This window comes from Eutrigla gurnardus, assembly GCF_963514095.1.
Source record: "Eutrigla gurnardus genome assembly, chromosome: 1".
Lineage (NCBI taxonomy): Eukaryota > Metazoa > Chordata > Actinopteri > Perciformes > Triglidae > Eutrigla > Eutrigla gurnardus.
The window spans coordinates 27878909-27897492 of record NC_139915.1 but is presented as its reverse complement, the minus strand read 5'-3'; the positions used below and the strand labels follow the sequence as shown (position 1 = coordinate 27897492).

General features: G+C 39.9%; 1 protein-coding gene across 1 annotated transcript in view; it reads left to right on the top strand.

Moving 5' to 3' along the window:
- The first annotated feature begins 11251 nt into the window (after positions 1 to 11251).
- The window catches only part of glceb (glucuronic acid epimerase b), a 44045-nt gene continuing 36712 nt past the window's right edge, over positions 11252 to 18584 (top strand). Inside the window, exon 1 of the mRNA XM_084018667.1 lies at positions 11252 to 11419. The gene's annotated coding sequence lies outside the window, so the exon portion shown is untranslated. The remainder of the gene's footprint in view (positions 11420 to 18584) is intronic.

Genomic DNA, 18584 nt, shown 5'->3' with positions numbered 1-18584 from the left:
GTTCTCCGGTTTCTTCCCACAGTCCAAAGACATGCAGGATGGGGATAGGTTGATTGATGACTCTAAATTGCCCGTAGGTGTGAATGTGAGTGTGAATGGTTGTTTGTCTCTACATGTCAGCCCTGTGATAGACTGGCAACCTGTCCAGGTGTACCCTGCCTTCGCCTAATGACAGCTGGGATCGGCTCCAGCCCCCCCGCGACCCTGAATACAGGATAAGCCGTAGAAAATGGATGGATGGACTTCTAGTGCCACCATGTGGTAGAATTTGAGTTTATCTAGCAAAACAAGTGACATTCCCATCAGCCTCCGCTGTGCTTTGCTATGCTAACACACTGAGCTAACGTCTCGACATCAGTGTGTTTGCATCGTGATTGTGGGAGATGTTAGCCTTTAGCTCAAAGTTGTGCTCAGTGGAGCCTCACAGAGCCGCGAGTACAGTCCTTCTTTTATTCTCAGATAACATAAAATGATGCTCCTCCTTCATCACAGATGAACATGTTTTTACATTGCGGTCTTTCTGAACACGCAGGGTTCGTGCCCTCCCTCTGAAGCGAGCCGCAGAGAGTGTTTGCTGGTGCTCGGCGGCCGCTGTTTAGTGCCCGTTGACCTGCTGCCATGTGTGACTCCTCCAGCTGGGGCTGCTGAAGTGTGTAAAGGGATCTTAGTAGGGCGACTCATGCCGGCCATGTCTCTTTGTTTTCACTCCAGATGAGATCGCCCTCCTTCTCCTTCAGGATGGTTCAGGTTGAGCTCTGCTGTGCGGCTCGTTGTTTACCTCCATAAAGAATATTCTACTTCTCTAAAGGAATCAGCTCCTTGCAAACATGAAACCAAAAAAACAAAAACAATGGGAGCTCGAAAAAAAAAAGAGCTCTCGCAAAACCAACAGCGCCAGTCGGCATTCATTATTCATATTAATTGATTCTGGCAGTTTGGAGACAATACCTTGTAATGCAATAGCCATCCAGGACAGGAAGACGATAAACACGCACTAATCTCCTCCGGCTTGCATACTGAACAGGCTGCTTCCTGCTCACGTGACTCTCACATCAAACTGTGAAGAAGCGTCGTGACTCAGGTTTTTATTCTTGATGCTGGAGTGTGATTAGTATTGTTACGGCCTGGTGGTGTTCTGCACACACTTGTCCTTAAGTGGGAAATTGTTCGCACTGAAACACGTCTTGGGAGGATCACGGGTGTCACGTATGAGTGCAGCTGCACACGTTTTCTTGCTTTAAGCACATAACCAAACACGTGTGCAACAGTTTCCAACACGGTGCAAATGCAGGTTTATTCTTGTGGGATGCCGAATAGCTTTGAGTGTTGTTGGCTTTATCAAATTTAAAGAAATCGAAATGGTGGAAATAAACAAGCCTGTGGTTTTTCCTCCCAAACATCCTTTTTTATTTAATCACGAGGCTGTTAAGCTGACAAGAGTGCAGACAAGATTGTACACACTCACACTTAGTAGCTAAAAAAAAAAAGAAAAGAAGGTCACATGTATTTTGGTGTAGATGGCAATGCACTCAGCATTGCGCTGCAATTAAAATTTAATGAGGCCTCTCCATTCTGCTCAACTGGAGCAGTCAGATGTTACCGTGCAGACTCGCCGCACTTCAGCCTCTCCCTCCTTCTTCCCGTCACCTGCTAGCGATTTCTCCCCCCCCCCCACTGGCATGCATTTTCATAACAAAATGAATATTCTTTAAAAATGATGAGACGGTGCTGGTGTTTCAGCTCCTGCAGGATGAGACTATTTAAGATCTGGGATCTGGTTCACACAACAAAGGAGGATTCCAGACCCACCTCTCCTTGTTTTACGATAGCTGAGACACATGAGAACCTTCCGGGGATTAATCAGCGAAAGAACATCGTCTCTGCTATTGAATCATTTGCTTCTTTCACCCCGAGTACACAACGTGTTCTGCCTGATCCTTTTCAACTCTCTCATTATATTCCTGTTTGTTTTCTTTCTGTACATCCTTTCAGTCTACGGTGTTGCTGTGCACATACAATCATACAGCACAGATACATTTACACTCTGTCACTACATCCATCTCTGTCTCACACACACTCACACACACACACACACACACACACACATTCACACAAAACATCCCCGCCTCTGCCTCATCACATTCCAACGTGGTGGATGATGCATAATTACATATTTGCCGATTGCTAATCTGCAGCAGTGTCCCCGTGTTAATAATGAGGCGGAGGAGCGTTTAACACAGAGCTGATAATCTGTGCAGTATGCATGGAATCAGGGCTCGGTGGCAGCAGATGCAGTGTATAGAGTTGTTTCTGCAGACACTGTAGATACTGTTTCTATAGCCAAGGCCAAGGTTCACATATTTGGTCCAGGCTGAAACAGTCTCAATTATTTGATTGATTTTGATTACACTCTTTTCACTTCAGTGCCACAATGAGGTTGCCACTTTGTTTTGCATTTAAAGTCTGGGTGAAGTAAAATTTAAGATTTGTAACCAAATGACTCGTGAAAAGACTGATTGTAAACTGTTTGTGTTCAGCCTGAAATCGTGGCTCCATGATGCACTAGAGGGCGTAACCCCCTCCCCTAAAATGATATAAAAAGGAGAACGGTTCTGCTGCTAAGTCACCAGTTACATAACTTACATGCCGATCATATCCGGCCAACTCTTATTTCTTTGTCGAAGTCTTGCCACAGCAGCAGCAACATGATTGACATTCATGCAGGCAACTCCTTGTTCCTCCCAGAAACAAGCGTGAGGTCCTCCCGTCTCCTGAGGAGGAAAAAGTTGCAGTTGAGCTACTCGCTAAAAAACCACTGCAGTAAAAGAGGGGATATGGGGAGATAAATGAATCTATAATTTATCCAGTATCAAGAATTTTTTCTAATTTTCACAACTTGTTAATATTTTTTAGGTTTTTAAGTCTGGGCCTCATTTGCATAATTTCCATTAGAGCCCATAAGAAGCTTCATAAAGCTGCTCTCCTTTCTCACACGTACTCTCCTCTTGTGGGAAAATGGTCCGTTCACTCAGTTTTATGAGGAAAGTGGGATTATGGAGAGGAGAAAATCCATACGGGCCAAAAACGTACCAGTTCGGGATTCACAGAGCAAAGCTGTTGTCTCTCCTACATTGATTCATAGTGAAGATGCTATGGATGTGATGCGTTTCTTTCTTTGGAGCAGCCGTTGTTATCCAGAAGCTCTTTCATGGAGCTCCAAAGGAATCATCTGTGGCAATCTTAATCAATTCTTTAATGCCGTTCTCAAGTAAACAGTAAACAACTGTCAGGGATTGTGTTTGAGCTACGAGAACGCTGCACTATACTGAGGAGGAACACGATATGGGAACTGCAGATTTAATTGTCAGATGGGCAGAATATTCCTTCCTGAAACCATTTCTATTCAAACTCCTTCATAAATCTTTCTTAATGTCTGCGAAGCTGCAACGATGGCAGCGCTGTATCCTCTCCTCTCACGGTGTTTTCATTCCTCCTAACCACATGCTGTGTTTTGACTTCTCGCCTGTAGGAGGTTAAGACGCCAGGCAGCCGTTTGGCAGAGAGATATGTGAGCACCGACTGTTTTATCACTCCTGGACAATCGTTAGCCTTGCAAGAAAAAAAAATGCAACTCTGAATTATTCAACAGTCTCCATTGTTTGGCCTTGAACTAACTAAACTGAGCAGTTGGACTGACATCGACTCAACGTCAATTTGCTGATAAAGAGGTTGGAGAGAAAATCCACACCCCTCTTGTGTCCATTAAATACGTCTCCAGAGCTGATTGCTTAGTTTAGCTTAGCTTAGTGTAAAGAAAACCCAGTTAGAGCGCCAGTTTGTGAGCTTTAGAGGTGCTGGTGGAGAGAGAGCAAGGCTAGCTGTTTCTCCCTGCTTTCAGCTCATATAAGAGCAGAGACGTATCTCACTCAAGAAAGCAAAGTGTGCTCATTATTCCTGTAAAATAAGTATTAAAAACAGACAATCGACAAATCCAGCATTGCACCACTGCACATTATCAGAGATGGACAATGAAAATTGATGCAGCAAAATGTCCTTTTGGCTCTGTACACCATGAAAATACATCATCCAGGTCACCGGTGTGTATCGACTGGTTTGTGTGTGTGTGTGTGTGTGTGTGTGTGTGTGTGTGTGTGTGTGTGTGTGTGTGTGTGTGTGTGGGATAAGCCATGGGGCAGTAAGTGCACCTGCACCAGCGACCTCAATCACCCGAGTTTCACCTTCAGATTATCAGCAGAACTGTTTTAATGTGCAGAAGCCCCGCCCCCTGTTCCGTTTCTCCCATTCTCATATATTTAAATGTATTGTTTTACGGTGAGATGACACAGGTTGTCTTGGCTGACTCCAGATCAAGCTTTTAGAACGAATCCCGACAGGTGTCCTTTTCCCAATGAAACTGTGGATGATACATCATATGCATGAAGGGAAAAGTGCACAGATTGAAATTTGTCAAAGCAAGCTTGAGCTCAGTGATGGATTGCAAGTGGAAAAGGCTGAGCTTTCATTGGGCTGTCGGAGGAGCTGCCTGCTTCAGCACTTCTATAACCTCCAAAAAATGAGCAGCTTTATGGTAATCGCCACAGAAGTTTTTTGGGTTTGTGTTTCAGCTAAAGGAATCATATTCATATCAGTCTGGTTGAATATATCAGTAAAAATATATAAATGTGTGTGCATTAAAACCCATCATCTACTATTTTGAATGTGTGTGGTTTGGTGCACTGGAGATGCTGAGGAACACGACTTCATGTCTAGTGAGTTTGTTTGCATTCGTTTAAAAGTAAGAAAGCAGAAAGCCTGGCAGTAGTTCTGCATTTAAAAAGTAACCAAATAAAAAAGCTGAGATTGCTTCATGGCTACTTTGGTTTAAAGAGCTTGTTTTCATCGCTCATCAGTCAGCGTTCCTACACTTTGTTCTCTGCTCCAACACAACTTTTTTTTTTGGGCTTGGAAAATACATTTATAAAATCAACACACCGCTGTTCTCTCTTGGTGTCTTTCTGCAGTGCTCTACTTAAAGTAAATCGAAAAACACTGCAAGCCACAGCACATGAATCTTTTATGACCTTGAGAGAGCCGATAAAGTGAGAGACAGAAGACTCTGGACGCTCAGATCAATCAAATGTCGGGCAAAAGGACTCATCTCTGCGAGGAATCTTAATCTGGGCGTCTGTGACTCAGTCAGTGCCTTTGAGCAGAGCATCAAGTGCCAAAGTGCTGTTGTTACGTGCAAACCAATAAGCTGCTTTTTGCTGACCGGCAGAAATGCAGAGATTTTATTCATAGGACGACGCGTTTCACACTCACTTCCCTACAGGGAGGCCCGCTACCATGTTGTGTAAATGAAGTGGCGATGCTCAGCTCCATCCGCAGATATAATGCTCATATAAATTACACATAAGCAGAAAACAGACGTGATTGATGTGGCAGGATTTGACTTTGCAACAGACTTGTTAACATTTGAAACGCCGCCCTACAACGATCCTCAACTGTCCATCATTAATTTGTAGAAAATTATTTATTTTTATATGTAGAAAAACCCAGTGTCATGTTCACAAATTATTTGTTTTGTACGAGGAAAGATGCACTTTTTTTTAAAATGACAAACATATGTTCTCATGAAAAAACATCAGTATTACAGATTTGTGTCAGATGCAGATACATTCGCTGTAGAAATATATAATTATACGATCATTTAAGGGCTACACCTTTTGGTAAATTGTCTGTCATGTCTGACAATTATATGAAAATATTGACTTGTGTCTTCTATAAGGAGCCAGTTTTTAGTTGTTGAATACAGAGAAGAAGAAGACAGAGATCTTTGTTCCTTGTTCAACCAATATTTCACCACTGCAACAGTTAGGTGTCATTTCAGCCCACGTAGGCTGTATGACAATAAAGAACACAACTAACCAACTAGTCCCACAGATACTGTAGACCAGAGTGTCATTTGTTTTCTTCCAAAAATTAGAATATGTCCAAAAGTACACCTTAACATGAATACAACCTAAAATAATAAAGTATATATAATGATTCTGTCAACTATTATTATTTTAATGGCTTCGCATTGTATACAAACATCATTACAAATTACCTTTATACATGGCATTATAGGCTGCATACACATTATTGGACCGGTTTAATAAGCAACACCATTTTATACAATGGGGGTCCCTCCTCCGGGTCCCTATAAGTCTAAGGGGGTCCTTGGCCTGAAAAACCTCTGCTGTAGACCACATCTACTCAATCTCAGCCCCGCTCGACCATCTGCACCCGTCCAGCACACGTTCCCACTAACTCCACACTAACTCCTCCAGCTTGTGCTGGCTGCTGATAAACCTGTTTCAGTGCACCACTTAGAAATAAAACAAGACAGCTTGCAGGGAATTAAATTCTAAGGCCAACTGCATCCAGGCCCTGTATCGGCTACACTCCTCGGTGCCTCGTGTGAAAATTAGCATCCGATTATTTCCCTTTGCTCTCCTTCTTCTTCCATTAGCAACACAACTTCATCGTCCTCCAGGACCAAGAACGTAAATTAGCAGTCTGACAAACAAACTGTTATCAAACTGAATGGTCTCTGTGGGGGTTTTTCTTTTGTGTATTTTATTTTATATGAGATGGGGAAACCACACTCTCCGCAAATGCTTTTTTTGTTTTTCTTTGGTTTATTTGGCTCACCGGCATCTACTCCTCCTTCCATATAAAGCGAACAAATCAGTTCGCTTTATAAGGAACGTCCCAGTGACGTCCCAATGATTTGGAAAAGAAATGGTTGGATGTTGTCTCATTGATAAAGCTGTGTAAGAGAGACATTTATTTTGAAGGTCTCCATCCACACAGTGAGACCCCCCTCTGTCCCCCACCTCTATCTCCGTCCACGTAGCGCTGTCAGTTCATTTCTCTTTCTTGTGCCTGAGGTTGATGTCAGATACGGAGAGCAGCCACATTAAAGTGGAGCACCTCCTCTCCTTTTTCCAAAAGTTGAAATGAGAAAACAGACCAGGCATACCAATAGGTGTAGATGAAATGACTGGTTGGTATTTTGAGTGTCTTATCTCACTCAGTCAGTCGGTTTGGAGCTGGTGTCTGCTACAAAGACCCAGACAGAGAGCCGTGACCTCAGAGAGCCTCCCAGCCATCCCTTTGGCTGCCGGGGGAAACGGCGTTACATGAAATTCTGCATCCAATCTTTCATTATACTTTATTTATATAGCTTTTTAAAAGACTTTTTCTATTTTCTACTCACTTTTGACAATCCTCTCATGACAGACATTTTCAGACAATAAAAAGAAGTTTATCCGACTTCAGTCTGTGCAGCATTTTTGAGGGGGGAATTTTTTTAAGACAGAGAATTAATCCCGCTAATCCCTATTTTCTGCTGCCGTCGCTCTGCAATGATTTCTGACAGGTATTAAAAGTAGGACCGGTGTTTGAAGTCCTTTTTTAATAGCTAGCAGGTCCACATTCCAAACTTGGAGGTATATAAGCATAGACTTTGAGAGTTTGAGCAACAAGGAAAACACACAGAAATGTCTTCAGCTGTGTTTAATCAGCCTTTGAATGGATTTAAAAAAAAAAATATGAGCCGGATCATTTCCATTGAATTCCTGCATTTATTCCTCACTAACGGCGAGTGGTGGTTTGATAGAGAAGGCTGCTTGTCAACCAGAAATGTGATTAAACTCTGAAATACTCTCCGTCGATTGAAGAACTCTTGTTGAGTCTTCATCAAAAAGCGGCTCGGTTTGCTTCCCACAGCGGAAGAAATGAAAAGGAGAAATTATCTGCTTTGAATTGCCGTTATATAATCCCAAATTGACGTTACTGGGTCTGTACTTTTGCGAGCAGTATCTCTTCCTTTCAACAGAGATAGCTCTGAATATTACTCCGCACAAAGGGGATGACTGGATGTGCATGCTGTGTGCATGTTGAGTGGAGAAATAAGCTTTGAAGCCGCTTTTCCTTTAACTTTCAATCTGCTATCAGAGTTATTACCCTCACACCTGTTATCACTTTAAATGATTATATAATAAGAGTTGATGGTGTGAACTTCTCCTTAATAAGTTTCTAGTTTTGGATCAAATAGGTACTGTTATCGCAGTATAACGTCACAAAAACACAGTACAAAATCATATAACTTTCTGCAGCTCATCTTTTCTGTTACAATCAATTATCCCGTTCAAAGCTTTCTACATTGATGGAACCTAAAAAAAAGGAAAAAAGCTTGAATAACTGATATTGGGTTCCTAAGTAGCCAGCTGTACGTAGTCAGTGCACGAAACTTCACACTGAAAAGCTCCACCGATGTCCTCCCACAAGCATTCACACAATGCTGTAGAACAAAGAAGAAATCAGCTTTAAGAATATCTCCACTTGTAGAAAAACACCTCGATTAACAGTATTATTCCCATCTCAGTGATTTATTTTGATGATGAATTCATTTTGAGATTCAACCTCTGGGAACCATGAATTCCTGTATAAAAGTTGATTCCACAGAGTGGAATTTGAGATATTTTACTGTATAAGTGAAAACTTTCACCTGCTGGTAGCAGTAGAGGGGGGGGGGGGGGGGTTGCAAAAGTCAACACACACTCAGGGAACCACGAATGTCCACATGGATTTACATGGCACTTCATATTTCACCCCGGATGAAACTGGTGGAGAGAGAGACCGACGTCGGCATCCCCAGAGTCACAAAGTCAAAGACTTACTTGGGTCTCAATAACATCGAAATGTGGCATCAATTTCTCAAGTAGCTTTGCAGTATTTTGTATGTATTATGAATGTGAGGAATGTCAGAGCTTTCTTTTGCAGCACATATTAAAAAACATACACACAAAGAAAAGCTTGAATGCTCTCAAAGTCTACATGAAACTTTGAACTTATTAATGAACTATTGCTAAAAAAAAACAGCAGCAGACTGTGGTGAATCTGTACCGGCTGGTTTTAATCGACATCCTCGACATGTTCATCTTCCATGACAGACCCAAACAACTGTATGAGCATACGCGACACTCAAAGTCAAAGTGTGAGAGCCCTTACAACATTTTTTTTTGTATGTTTGTTTTTTTCAAAGGCGAGATGTTGCTGTCTTGCATCATGCATGTTTGCCTGTGACGATATCATCATCTGTTATTCTTTCTCATGATGCATTTTGTAAGATTATGCATCAGCATATACCGACGAGAGGGGATTATCTCATTTATTTAAGTCTTCTCTGAAATACCCTCCTGCAGCCTCATGAAAAAGATATTGGAGCTCAAAGATAAGCTTGAAATTGCACTTTATGTAACATATTTCAGCAGTGTTCACTCATTCCCAACAAAAAAAATACTGCAGCACACTCTGCCTTAATCATTAACTATAACGTGGAACATGTATTCCCTTTATTCTGTATCAGGCAGATTGTATCAGCAAAAGGAGATTCTGTCACAGGGCTGATTCCACATCCACAACAAGGCTAAATTATACTCCACGCTACTCTTTGAAATCGCAGTAAGCAGCAGAGGTTGCCTTATTGTCCAAGTATGTTTGACTACAGTCTCCATTGGCTCTTAGGATTCTTACACACAGTGGCGAGAACAAATGATACATACAGATATGCAGCTACAACAGGGATGACAAAGCTGAACGAAGTGTGTGGATGAGAAAACAAAACGCTGTGAGGAAACCCACACAAACATGTTGATAACATGGAAACTCCACACAGAAAACCAGCACTGAATTCACGATAATGAATTAAGGGGCATTTGGTTTATCGCCAAAGGGTGACACGTCCTCGCCCCACTGGAATTAAGTGCGTTGCTCTTTTCAACTGGAGAGATACAATGAGCAAGACTTGGCCTGAACACAGTGAATTATGCATTATGGGGAGAGACAGCAGGGAGACGGAAGGCAGCACTTGAAATAATATCGGAATGCTGTGCAAGATGTGATGACTCCCAGGGTGCAGAAGAAAGCAAACGACTAATTTAGAAAGTAGGATTGTTTTTGATTAACTAATGAAATATTTGTCTTTTGAGCATTTCCTTATAGTCTTTCTTGGATGTCATGAAATTAAAGCACCATATTAATCTCTACATGTCACCAGAGGCTTCTGTGTTTTTGTCTGTACATTAACTCACATGGCTCAGGGACACAACCATTTTTATTAAGATGCATCAAAGAAACTAAGCACAAGCACACGCACACACACACACACACACACACACACACACACACACACACACACACACACACACACACACACACACACACACACACACATATAAACAAACACAATTTTAGTTTTGTATAGCCAAATAATATTTATTTTAAAACCAACATGTACTTTTGACATGACTCCTCATTTCTCACCTGAGGATCTGTAATTCATCAAACACAGTCTGCAGACTGACTTCTGCTACAGTTTCCAACAGTAGATAAGGATATTGCAACATTTTTACATCAGATCCTAAAACTCAACTCTTTTATGATCCCTATGCATGTATTTGTTATTATGCTCTTGATTTATACATCAATACTTTTGATTAAAATGTAGAACTGATGTTTTTTTTAATTTCCTATTACAATTATGTTCTCAAATATTATATTATCATATATGAATATTATTACTGTTTGTTACATTTTTTAAGTTGGTTTGTTTTTATGATGAAATGTTGCACACTTGTAAAAGAAGGTTCCTGTTTCCATGGATATAATAAAAAAAATACATGTACATACATAAGGATATTTCTGAGAAAAATAGGTTGAAATTATTTAAATGATAGGCAAGGATATTGGGGGAAAAAAAATCAGTTACGGAAAATGACACCCTTTTTTCCTGTCATATGACACAATTATTTTAATTTTATTTTATTTTATTTTATTTTATTTTATTTTATTTCATTTCATTTCATTTCATTTCATTTCATTTCATTTCATTTCATTTTATTTTATTTTATTTTATTTTATTTTATTTTATTTTATTTTATTTTATTTTATTTTATTTTATTTTATTTTATGACACAATTATTTTTATTTTATTTCATTTTATTTCATTTTATTTCATTTTATTTTATTTTATTTTATTTTATTTTATTTTATTTTATTTTATTTTATTTAGACAGAGCACCAAAACTAATGCAAATATACCGGCTAATTTGATTGGTTCATAGATATCTCTGAGCTCTCGTCCTATCTCGCGATACCGCAGATCCCTTCCAACGAGGAGCAGATCCTGAGCGGTAGTCAGTCGCTGTTGTGGCTGGGAGGCGGCACACTCAGGCAGACTCTTCGGCTGAACCTGGATCCAGCTTGAGGCGAAGCAGGAGTCCTTTAAACTAACCCACCAACCGAAAACAACTACTTCTGGTGTCCCCCGAACAAACTCCGACTCTTTCGGACACCTTTAATCCTCCAGGTAAGGTTGCTAACGTCTAACGTCTTGTTTGCTGCCTCTGTCCAGACACTCGTATGAGGTGCTAGCTGATATTTCCACAGTTCAGTTTCACGTCAGCGAAGCAACATTTAAATCCCCACCATTCTTCTTTTGCTCTTCTGTCACGTAGTATCTTCGTGAAACACACAGCCGTTAAAAGTATGTAATGCGACCTTCAGCCTATTGGGCTGTGTTAACGGAACCGGAGGGGGGATACAGGAACTTCAAAGAGCAGTGTTGACTCTGGAATACAATACCCCTGTTAGCTTGTATGCTAACGATACATCTGCTTAGTGGAAGTAGCTGTTGGCTGCCTTACTAGCTAGCTGTGCTTAGCTCAGCAGCAAACATATCCTGGGGGTTTTCATTATTGTCCTGCTGGAGAGGTTGTGATGGTGGCGGTGAAGCTACGTGAGGAAGTCATGACAGGTTTTTTTTTTTTGTGAATGGACCAGGTCAGAAACTAACAAACTTAACTTGTGGTCAGCGGCTAGCTAACGTTCAGTCATCTTTTGGTTGGTTGGTTTGCTGTTAGTTTCCAGTAAACATTAGTTTTGACCCCCATCTTGTTGCAACAGAATAGCTACTTTTCATTGCTAGTTTACCCTGAGATGCCTCGTCTAGTGTCTCTTTCTAATGTGCAGCCACTTCTCCATCCTTAAAGACCCCCCCCCTATCCACGGTACCTTCTCCACCTAGAAGCGCCACGCATTACTGCAGCTGTCCTCTTATTAGAGGCTGAAGGAATAAATACCACTTTTGCATTTGCTTCTTGGAATGCAAAGGTGTTTCCCCTATCCATACCATTGCTCTACAGCATAACCCCATGTTTCGGTAACCACACAGCTGTTAACAGTGCGTATTGTTAAATCACCAGAAGATAAGATGGAACTGTATTCATGCTGATGGAAGTTTTTGTGTGCAATACGTATATACTTTGTTCAACTGTAGAGTAGAAAACTAGAAAAATAAACAGAAATAAAAGGAGGTGCAATGTGCATATTATGAGGGTAATGCATAAATGAATAGGTTGGCTTACGTTGTTCCAAATTGCAGTACAGACTGTACAGAGAAGTGGTGTTTGAAAATTAAAAGAAAACGAAGCTGTTTTAAAACGGTGATAATGACTAGAAAGCATGAATTGATTTGACAGCAGCGAGAGTTACTGTACATCTTTTGTGGCGTTCGATGATGCACTGTGGTTACAGCTGTGTAATACAGTTTGCCTTTGATATATCGCAAAATTACATTTTGAACAGTGGAAATTATTTGAACATACCCAGCTACTATCCGGCACATTCTTGAGATGGATGCAAGAGGTCTTATTTAGCCTCAAGCTTTTCGTGGCCAATACAGATAATTTGTAGTTCTGTATAAAACACAGATAATAATGTTTCGGTCGATGAATAAAACAAAACAAAAACCCCATAAAACATGCAAACAATTAACAAACTAATCCCTTAGTTATTTTTTATTGTGATCAAGATGTACTGAGGGGGGCATTTTTAAATTGAAAAATCAGCCTTTTTATTAGATCGACTCAAAACGACTTTGCAATTGCTGCAGCAGGATACACACCCATATACTGTGTTTATTCCATTTTAAAGAATGTGATAAAAGCTAGGTTGCTGAAAACATTTGGTGGAAATAAACACATTATATAAAAGGACAGTTCTTTGATATTGATTTTCATTTTTACTTGCAATTTTTATTAGTCTTCAGGTCTGCACCTTGCTAAGTGTGTGTGTTGTTTCTCTCAGGAGACAGCATTAAAGAGCGTCCTGGGCTCCTCACGTGTCCTCGACACAACAAATAACCTCTTGTCTATGCTGTCAAATAACCAGTTGAAAGAGGACCGAGAGTAGAACAGCTTCACTTTTATGGCTGGTTGAGGGAGATTAAGTTTCAAATTGTAATGACGAATGCTCTACATTAGGTCTTTATGCAAAATGCTATGACTTGGATTTCATATGTCAAACTACACCACAGGCTACACGGAGTAATGTTTTATGACGGTGGCTGACTATCAGATACCATAAATGCTTCACATTTTGCTCAAAAGCCTGCTGGAACATGTTTAAATGTTTCAGTCACATGCATACTTCTTCCCTCACACATGCCTCAGTACATACTGCATTCATACTTTGATTATAATCCGTTGAGTTAAAATAGTCCGACAATGGAAATATGCAATAGAATGATTACAAATCTGTTGTGTTGCACTCAAATCAATGTAAGCACCACCTCTTTAACCCGCCTGTATTTTTGCTTTGTCCATGTTTATTTCAGTGTGTTAAGTGTCAGGGGTCAAGACTAACAGTTGGCAAATTTCAGACCAGTCTGGTTGCTGTTGACAACCACTTTTTGTGCGTTAAACCCCCTTTAAAAACAAAAGTGTTGTTGTTACGTTGATTTACTCTGGTGGATACACTGAATATGAATGGGAGGTATGTGAGAGGTCAGCAGTAATCAGAAGTGTATCAGTGCTGTGGCAGCTCCACTCAAATGAATGAAAGGCAAAACGTAAAAGCAAAGCAGAGCTTATAAATCAGAAGGCAGCGAGGTGGCCAGTGGGCTCTGCACCAGTGTGAACATGGCATGTCAAACACCCTCGGCAAAAGCTGTCAAATTTAATGAATTTCTAGTTCCATTTCATTTATTAGTTTATTACATGGAACATGATTCTGCAATGGCAAATTATTCCTCATATTAAATTGTACCTTTTTTTTGGATAATTTGAGTACGAAATTTCCTTCCTGACCTTGAGGAAGAGATTGAGATGCTTTTGAAACTCCCCAAAAAATGGAAGTAAGTTTTAGTACACTTTAGTTAAACTGAAATATAGTGTATCCATTTGTAATCCAAGACTTTTTTGGCAGCCATCCTGTCAAGTTTGGCAACCAACATTGATCCCTGGCAGCCTGGCTACCATTTCAAAAAGTTGCCGTAAGGCATGTCTGCTTTCATTTGATGCTCTGAATTTACACATGAAGCAGAAAGGCGATGGAGCGAAGTGGATGCAAAGCAGTTTCCCCCTAGTGGAAAGCAAAGTGGAAGACACTTACATTTTAAAGGCGGAAGTGGAGATAACTAGTTTTCATTGTACGAATAAGAAATGTGTTTTCATGTATTTATTTATTTATGTTCAATATTGCTCTTCATATTCCATGATGTCATTAATGCATTTTCTTCACATCCATCCGGCCATAATTATCGAATACTGTCGCTGTTAACCTTGCAAACAATTTCAATGTGTGTTTTATACGTGGAGTTGTGTGTGCGTGTGTGTTCGTGCGCATGTGCATTATCATGACAGTTTTTGTATAAGTACCTTTACCTTAATTACACATATGAATGCACACCCATAAACAGATTCTGCATATTCACACTCTTATTATTCTTATCTTTGACAAATTCAACAAATTCAACCATTGCTTATTTCCTGGTTTGCATCTTTGAAAGTTTGTTTTTGCAAAATTCATGCTTTAGACTACTTACTAACTAGAGCAGTTGCACCGGTTTGTACCAATATCCTGGTGGAAACACGTGAGAACAATAAATGCAATGCAAGAAACATATGGTGAGAATTAATAGAAAGGATAATGAAAACCTTTTGCGCATGCTTTATAGTTTTTTTTTTTATTGTTTCATAGCCAGGACTTCCAAACACTTCCAAACAAAACATAGGCCTATAGAGTGTGTATGTGTACTATTTTTGTGTGGTCGCAGATTGCAGTAGCACTGGCAGAAGTTGGCATCTTGCTAATTAGGCAGTCAGCTAATCCGAACACAGTTGATATAAATTCCTAGAAAGACAGAAAACAGACGGCCTATATCACTCTGCAGAATATATGTGGACACTATGGAATGGATAATGGGTTATAATACTTCATTAGTAAGTAGAGGAGTTTCTGAATTAAACTTTAAATAGTAAGAACCAATTTAGACCCAAACAAAGAGCTTTGAAATCCATACATTTCAGCACCTGGGGAGGTAATCCTTTACTCCCCAGTATTGAACAACTGCTCTATACGCCTCTCTCAGATCTATTAAGGCTATTTCCTACTGTGGTGCAAAATGTCCCTTTTCAAAAGTTACTCCTCCATCAGAAAACACCATACGGCATGCTGTTTCTTTTACCCACTTTCACACTACAATTCTGTTCTATATACTTTATTTTACACTCTCTTTTGATACCTCTGTCTCTTTTGTATTAAGACACCCAGTACTGAGATTTTATCCTACAGAGTTTCCTGAATGCAATGTTGGCTTTATCATTCCACAACACACTAAATGCTTCCTTTTCATATGCATGCATTCAATGATGTGTGGGCTCATATGGACGTATGCATAGTAACACTGCCCTGTCTCTGATTTCTGAGCAGGTTGCTGTTCTCTTCATCATTTCAATTGTCTTTATGGTAGCGTTTACTTAAAGTATTTCACCAAATCCTAATGATTCTGAGGGATTACACATGCCACAGTTGTACTTTTAAACCCATATTTCTCCCACTCTGTTTGTTGTCTCTAGTAAATATTAAACATAGGGCCTTATCTAGTGCTGTCTGCTGAATTTGGCAGTTTTGTGTGGCTGTGCTTTGATTTATACTGTTGATGTATATGTCCTTCCAAAGCCGTTTCAGTCTATTCGCTGATGAGTGCCCTTAATCAGCACATTTCACCGCCCGCATGAATCAGTCAAGTGCCCTTGTGGCTGAAGTTTGAAATACGTGGTCCGTTTAAAAAATAAATAAATAAATAAAAAATTGAGGAGGAGGAGGACGGAAAGCTTGAAAAAAATGGTAACGGTGTTTTTAGCCTAATATTGAACTCTAATAATTGTATCCCTTTATGTGCAGAGTGGGAGCAAAGTAGAAATCAAGCAACTTGTACTGAAGACCATTATGGTGTGATACAATGCCAGCTAATTGTAAATAAAAGGTTATTTATTCCTCCTTATTATGTTAGATTCTGTATATTTCAAATTTTGCCCTTTTTAGAAAGTGTAATTTTCTGTCTTATCAACTAATTATAAATTTTGCATGATGGAGGAAAAAAAATCTCATGAACATGCAAAGCAAATGTAACATTTTATTTTCAGCTGTGTTTACAAGACCTCTTTTTGGAGTGCGTATATCATCTTAATTAAGTTTGAAAGGAAGGGGCTGCGTGAGGCTGAGTCTTTTCTCACACTCTTGAGGCTTTCCCATCTGTTTTCTACCAGCAGCCCCAAAAGAGATAATGCTGCCAAATTATAAGCAGAAGACATTTGAGTATCTACTATTATACTCCTTTTTAATGTTCGCTGGTGTCCTCAGCATTCGGTTTATGAACCTTATCTTCACGCTTGCCCTGCACTGACTAAACAATCATAACTTAGTTTTGCTTTGTTCCAGTTGTGTAATGAGGTGTTGGGAGAGGTTTACTCAGGGTTGGCCAGACATACCAGAGCATGAGATAATGGAGAATATTCAGCCAACACATATTTTATTATAATGTTTCCACCAAAGTCGCTATCCCTTTTATATCTTTGAATTGAGCCACTGTCGGCAGAAATCAGGACTCCTTTGGGTTGGGTTGAGGGTGTTTTTGCATCATTTTTGATTTATCAGATACTTCATTTACAGGATTAACCAAAACAGACATTTCCATCTTAGATATTTTCTTGTTTTCTCAAAATATCCAGAAATACAGACTATATTTCCTGATCTATTCCTGTTATGATATAACTTACATATTCTCAACATAAGACCACAATAGAGGATCAGATGTGGGTTGTTTGTGACCAACCTATAATCTCAGATAGTAAAAACAAATTTTGTTTAGAATAAGAAGAAATGTAGGGAAATGTAGGTAAAATGCATATGCAAATCATTGAAATTAAGTGTCAAATGCGCATTGTTCTACCTCCTTACCATACTGTTATTGGCTGAACTATCCACATCATAAAATATGAAGTAAAAGATAATAATAAAACCCTTTCTTGCCTCTCATTGGGCACAAAGCCACTCCCAACTCAACTTCCACTCTCTCTTAGCATAGGTACTTCCATTGAAATGAAAGTGCTATATTAAATGCAATCTTGCAATTCAAATCATTATCTTGAGGAGCAAAGGTTGCAGCACAGAGGCAATTAAAGTGAAAAGAAAAGAATGTTTCCGTGTACTTGCTGATTTTTCCATCAGCGCAGCACCTATTTCAAAGACTAGATTTGTAGACTGTAAGTTGCTTGCATACTGCTGATGTACCATCTTCCTTAGCTTGCCCAAAAGTCGTTAATCTGTCTCCTACCTAACAGGATGTCATGTTCTGTCTTCCCTACTGCTGTGGCTGCTTGAGCCTGCTCATGCTGAGATGTTTGTCCCTATACTACAGTCTATTAAGGCTAATGGACAGAGAGTTGCTCTCTCTTGGCTGCCTGCACGATGCATCCTTAAGCCTAAACAAGTCTTCTCTAGAAAGTTCTTGATCAATGTCACAAGAATTCAACATTATACATTTCACAAAGGATGTATTTTTGAGGTCACGCTTCAATTGTATTATCACAATACTTTTGCTTTTCCAGGCGATCACAAGCAATTCAAAAGACTGGCCCAACGCTCTATTTTTGTTCCTGACTCCTCACATCTGTCAGGTCAGGTGATTATCCGACTCATGTAACGAACAATGGTTTGGAGACATTGTCAACCGACCCTTCCCAAATTGTCCTTATTTTTCAGACACAGTTGCTCGATGATTGCAAACACCGCTTTTGGCACATTGATTGATAACACAAGAAGGCAGAAATGTAGTCCTGCCTTCTTATATTACTGATAGATAGTACAATGCTGTTAGAATTTTCAAAGTAAAATCAACTGCTCTGCCTCAGAAGACCTCCATTGTTTGAAAGTTAGTTCTACTTTAAATTTCCCGACCCGAAAGTTCACAACACAAAAAAGCACTTCATAATGGCTGCTTTTGTTGGATTTTCTATGCTACATTCAGTGTTGATTTTTGGCAGTGGGTTGAGGAGGTTGGACGAGTCCAGGCTCTGTGGGACACGACTGTTGTAAACCCTTGCCCTGTGACCCTCACAGTACAGCCAGCCATGGCCTGCTTCAAAGGCAACACGCAGACAGCTTATGTCTGCATACTTTGGAGCCATAAC